Source organism: Etheostoma cragini, chromosome 5, assembly GCF_013103735.1.
Source record: "Etheostoma cragini isolate CJK2018 chromosome 5, CSU_Ecrag_1.0, whole genome shotgun sequence".
NCBI lineage: Eukaryota > Metazoa > Chordata > Actinopteri > Perciformes > Percidae > Etheostoma > Etheostoma cragini.
The window spans coordinates 4,710,391-4,717,015 of record NC_048411.1 but is presented as its reverse complement, the minus strand read 5'-3'; positions in this window follow the sequence as shown (position 1 = coordinate 4,717,015).

Below are 6,625 nucleotides of genomic sequence, written 5' to 3'. Positions count from 1 at the left end.
ACTTTTTCTTATGTTTTTGTGCCTTTTTTCAACCCTTTTGAACCCTTTTTTTCAATGTTTTGTTACATTTTCAACACTACATAACACTAACTAGTAGTTAACTAGTGGATGTTGATGGATAATCAAATGTATACGTCAACTTTTACTCAACACTATTTCAAAACCTCTTTAATTTGTTTTTTCAAATGCCATAAAATTGAAGAAGACACCCCAAAATCAATGAAAGTAAAGATTTGTACTTGGCAAAGAGCATTGTGTGGAATCAATCATTTTCTTTTGGGTAGTTACAATTGGGTAAAAAGATAGAGGAAAATGGGTCAGTTTGACTCAAGGACAACATTAGGGTTAAAGTGCACCACAAATGTGCGTTCCATCATAAGTGGATCAACTATACTTAACTTCCAGGGAACACAACATGCAAACTAAAAGTGAACACAGTAGACGATCGTGTTGCACATACAGATCCTCCTCAGATGTCAGCCCCATAAATGGGCACAGCTATAGTACTTGTTGTGTTGTATTGAAATGCATCTCAGTGTAAATCCTTTCAGGAAGACCTCACGCTTCATCAACGCTCTACCTAACTCCAATCAGCTGTTGGAGGCGTTCACCTTGTTGCTGAACCAATCAGAATCGTTACACAATGGAAGGGGCCAATCACAGAGTCGCAACCCTGCTTTAAATCTGTTTCTCCCTCTGCTATCAGCTGTCGTTGCAGGCAAAGAGCGCGACCCTCCATCTCCCACCCCCCCTTCCACCTCCAGTCATCTACTCCAGTTGACCAGTCCAGATCCTCCTTTGGTCTAGTCTTTGGGCTCCTTCATCATCGCCATGGGAGTCTGGATTCAATGGGGGGGGGGGGGGTCTCTCCAGATTGAAACGGAAACTTGATTTGTCTACTGCATCAACGTTCTGCTCTGTGTTAACACAACTTGATCTGTTAAGTTTCATCTTGTGTGAAAGCTTAGATGGTTTTAGTCAAAGGGGTTTCCATGCACATTTCTAGTAAAGTCAACTAGTTGGAGATAACATTATAGTGAAATTAGAAGTACAATATTTCCCTCAATGTGGTACGTTTCATTACAAGTCAGCTCAATGTGCTCTACATTACATTTACACACATCAACCACTAACATGTAACAAACTTAATAGATACATACAAAAGCCAACCACCCACCTTAAGGCAGTAAAGAACCCACGGTCACTTGTAAAATGTGACAAAGATTGGTCCAAATGATTCAAATTGATGCAGCAGAGGCTGAGATATTTTGGCATTTAATCCTTTGTATAACCCTCCATAAACATTGCATCTTACACAACCCAAAAAGGGACTTCATTAGACCCTCCCTGACTGGTGAACACCCATGTCTTTAAAATGACTCTCTGCTTCTTCTCAGACTTCAGATACTAAGACCCTACCAGAGCCTGAAAGACATTATAGGCTACAACCGTCTCAGGCTAAGCAGTGACAAGAAGTAACGTTTTCAACAATGTCTGCACACAGCAACTACAACTATTGGTCTATTCACATTTTATCATACTAGTTAAGCATTTGCAATTTTTTTTATTCTCAACTTGTATATATTCAAATATTTGTTCTTGTATTTTATCCTATTCTTATTTCATGTTAATTGTATATATGTATATTGTATCCTAGTATTGCTGCTGCAACACTGTAATTTCCCATTTTATTGGGATCAATAAATGTCTATCTATCTATGTATCTATCTATGTATCTATCTATCTATCTATCTATCTATCTATCTATCTATCTAACTATATCTATTTTAACCCCTGTGTTGTCTTCCCGTCAAAGATGAAAATCAACATTTTTATTGATGTTTTCAACTTTTTCTTACGTATTTGTCAATTTTGTAACCCTTTCAAAGCTGTTTTCAATGTTTGAGATGTTTTTCATTACGTTTTCAACACTACATAACACTAACTTTACTTTTACAGTTATTTTTGGAATTTATGGTCAATAAACTTCATTTATGGGAAAATATACCTAACGTTTAACCTAGAAAAACAGAAATCATGAATTATTTAGACTACCATTAAAGAAATAAACTGTAGGTTAATGGATAATTACACGTACAGTATATGTCAACTTTTGCTCAATGCTATTTCAAAATTTCTTTCATTTTTTTTCAAATGCCATAAAATTGAATAAAACATAGACGATTTGTACTTGCCAACGTGCGTTGTGTGGACTCAATCGTGTTATTTTGGGTAATTACAGTTGGGTAGTTAAAAAGAACATTGATAGAGGAAAATGGGTCAATTTGACCCGAGGACAACATGAGGGTTAAAGTGCACCAGAAATATGCGTTCCATCATTGGTGGATCAACTATACTTCACTTCCAGGGAACACAATATGCAAACTGAAAGTGAACACAATAGACAACCGTGTTGCACACACAGATCCTCCTCAGCCATCAGCCCCATAAATGGGCAGAGCTATAGAACTTGTTGTGTTGTATCATGACCTAACTGTAAGTACAGACTCAGCTGGGGGTTGTAGACAGGATTTGGATCACACACCAACACACACACAAACACACACACACACCCACACACACACACACACACATACACACGGTGGAGACTACACTCTGTTTCCACCCAGTGGGCTGCTATATCAGGCAGCCAGGCAGGGAGCAGTAACAGGGCTATTAGGACTCCCAGGGACCCTATCGATCTCCTTATTGATCCCCTCCTGCCTAGGCTAGTCCAGACAACTGCGAGGGTTTATACAGCCACTACAGGGAAGAGCGCATGTAACACCAGAGGATGGATATGGAAAGAGAGGTAAGAGAGCCACTTAGAAGAAGAGACATTGAATAAGAGTGGGAGTGAAAGTTTTAAAACCTTTCCTCTCTGCTTCTTGCCCACTTAACTTTTGCTTCCCCATCTCCCTCACCTTCCCTTCAGTCTTTCTTCCTTTCTTACTTTCCTACTTTCTTTTTTTCTTTCGTTTTAAGACCACTTTTTCTTTCAACATGCACTGTTCACATTTGAGATATCTCTTTTATCAGTGATAGCATCCAAAATGACAGAATGACATCATGGCTTGTGAGTGCGTATGAATGGTTTTACAGGATAAAGATGTTATCAAACGCTCGGAGCTGAGGAGATTTATAATCTGTGACAAAACGGGGAAAAATCTCAACCACAATTCCTAGTGAAATAGAGCAACCTGATTATTGAAACCAGGCAAGCTGGAAGCTTCACCCTGCCTCCAAATGGATCACATTAAAGTCACATATGTGACTGAAGGACTGAGAGATACTGTTATTTCACATGATGCACCCACTGGAGCTGCTGTGGTAGAAGAAAGTAAGGGTTTTAGTTATATATTGTATTCCTTAATTAAACAGTTTTACCAAGCAGCGCTGCAGGGTCCTCACCAGCCACTGGCAATGTTACAGGTTACACTAAAACAAAATAATGCAACATCGCCCCCCTTTGGACCTCTCATGGTACTTCTGCTGCAAATGACTTCTGTGCATGCGTGCATAAACTGACTATGTATACACTACACAATCATCTAAACAATCTAATAATTGATATCTACTTACGCACTCTGGGTCTTCTATTCAGATTTAGCGACCATATAATGAGTAACATTGTGTACTGCTGGGTGTGCAGTCTGACCCTGATGTGTATTAATGAAGGAGTGGATGGCAGGTTGTCATCAGAGTCCAGTTGATTAATAACCGGCCCTTCAATTAATGGCTTTCTGTCTCACTCTCTCTATAATTATCACTCATAATTAGTTCTAAAAGAAGGTGTATGTATGTGTGTGTGCATGTGTGACCCATCCTACACATAGGAGTTGTGGGCAGCTGCAGTGCCCGGGGACCAGTGTCTTTTTTGTGGTTTACATGTGCAAAAACCTCCTGCAGTGTTGGATGTTTTAAATGGCGTTTTTCAATGTTCTGAGATTCACAAACAAAATTACATTCACTCCATTGAAATGGGTTTGAGGCTTTGATGTCCCTTTATGTTTTGTGATTGAATTGGCAGCAACAATTGAACATGTGAAAAACAGTCTCTGTAATTTTCCAGCTTCTTTGTCAAGCTCTAATATTACCAGAGATAATGTCAACTTGTCTCTTAATGACGGAGACACTTATAATGAGGCTGTTGCGTCTGGTTAGTAGGGTCCCCATCAGTTTTATTTTCCTTTTTCATCAACAGTGTGCAAACAGAACACCAACAGGTCCCTCCAAGGTCTCCCAAAGGTAAAAAACCCACATATCTACAGTAATGTTATGCAAATTAAGCAAGCCTCCAGAGGAATTGAGGAAAAACACTTGGAAATAGGATTTCTCCCGTACAGTGGGCCTGTCATAATGACACCGTCACTGAAATCCCCGTGAGCAATATTGTAGTCCCAGATGAGAATTGCGCCATGGCACAGGTGAACATTTATTATTTATTTACTTACTTATTCACTTATTGTTTGCTGACTAGCTCTGCTATGCACGTACATGCAGCATATTGCCATTTTATTCTCTTGTTTTAATTTATCTTACAGGTCAGGGCATTCAAGCTATCAGTCCAGATAAAGTACCTGCACTGTTGAAAGTACCATGATTTACCCTAATCAGACTGCTGAATGTGCAGCCACTAAGATTTATAATCTACTTAACACTTGTAAGTGCCACTATTAACACTCATTACTTGCCAATTCCTGCCAATTAAAAAGCCAATACTCATCTCATGTGGGTATCCGACTCAGGGGTGTGTTAACCTGTCCAAAAGCATCGCTGTAGTGCAATATCTAGATACCACCCAAGTGTAGCTCAGAGGATTATCTCTACACTGAGAGGGAAAAAAACCATGTACATAAAAAAAACATTTCACTCTCAGAGCGCCAAGAAGAGCTATGATGTCTGTGCTGCATTCACAGCAAGCTTTGAGGGGTTGTGGATAGATTTTCCTTGATCATATAATCCAAGAACAACCTCCTCATAATGAAGGGTCATTACATGGTGAGTTATGATGATGCTGACTTACACATATACCGTATATATACATATATATTTATATACATGTGTATATATACAGGTCAAGTGCAAACACAAAGGGGAAATGCTATGTTTATTCTTTTAAATGTACGCTTCCTTTACATTGCACGTTCCAAGCTTTTTAATATTAGTACCCATCCTTGCATAACTTAACATTACATTCATTCCACTACATCTTTATGAAAAAGTACACAAATCTTTTACAGCCAAGGATGATGATGATGAAAAGATACCGCCAATTAAGTTTGCTATAAATGAATCTATATGTAAACTCATCTTCTAAATTACACTTTATACATACAAATTACACATAAATGATGATAATGATAAAAAACTATTTTAAATGCAAATAGTTAAGTTTGCTTATTTGTGCACGGCCATGCTGTACAAATGTGAACCAATGTCCAGGTTCACGCAGACAGGTTCATTGAAAATGACCTCATGACTTCTCCACTGGGCTGATTTGTACTGAATTGCTGTGCAATTTTTGTTTTTTCTGGTTCAAAATTTGAGTTGTTCTTTTTGACATTTGGCACTTTTCCCAGCCTTTTCTTGTTCTTATTTTCCACATTTTTTGTCACTTTTTGCAATGTTTTTGTAGATATTTTTAAGCACTTTATTGATGTATTTGTAGACGTTTTTTGCGGCGTTTCTGAAGCATTTTCAGACATTTTTTACACTTTTTTCAACATTCATAATCTATAACATTTGTTTAAACCAACAAAGTCAATGAAAGTAGTTAACTGAGCCTTTACTGTAAGTGTGAAGAGCGTTGTAATGAACCATCCACGTTATTTTTTTGACAGTTTGGTTGAAAGAAAACTGAAATGTGTGATATAGAAACTTATTGAAAATGGGTCAAATTTAAAGTTAGGGTTAAAGTTTGATTGAGTTGAGTGTGCGCGAAGGATTGTTAATCAGTTAAATAATCTGAGATAACTCAAATGTTCTGCTGTAAAATGTTCAGGAGTTGTTGGTCCATCGGTAAAATTGTTTGTTATGGTGCACTGTCAGGGGAAGAAGTTGGTCTAGGGAAGATATGAAATCTATGAACATTGTTAATCAACTTCAATTTCAAATGTTAACACTTCCCTTCCTGTATGCCGCATCATAAATATTCTTGTTTATCAGCTGTATGTCTGTAGTAGGTACACTGCAATGTAATTGTGCATGATGGCCCATTTCATAATAAGGTACATTCTATTAATGAGATATTAATGTACAAATCACTCTGATATTTGAGCTGGTAAAGGTAGGTCTAATTTCTGCTGAGTATTGCTGTGTAGCTTAATCTATAATATATCATGTTTTATTTGTTGATCATATTTTTTTATAAATAATCTAAATCTGTAAAGTAACTAATAACTAAAGTTATCAAATACACGTAGTGGAGTGAAAAGTACAACATTTCCCTTTGAATTGTAGTGGAGTATGAGTATGGAGTAATGTCAAATGGGAAGTGAAGTACAAGTGGCTCAAAATTGTACTTAAGTAAATATATTTAGTTATTTTACATTACGGGTCAATAACTTACACAGCTCTAACTACCACTGACTCTGGACTCCCAGTTTAGAAAACATCTGTCAAA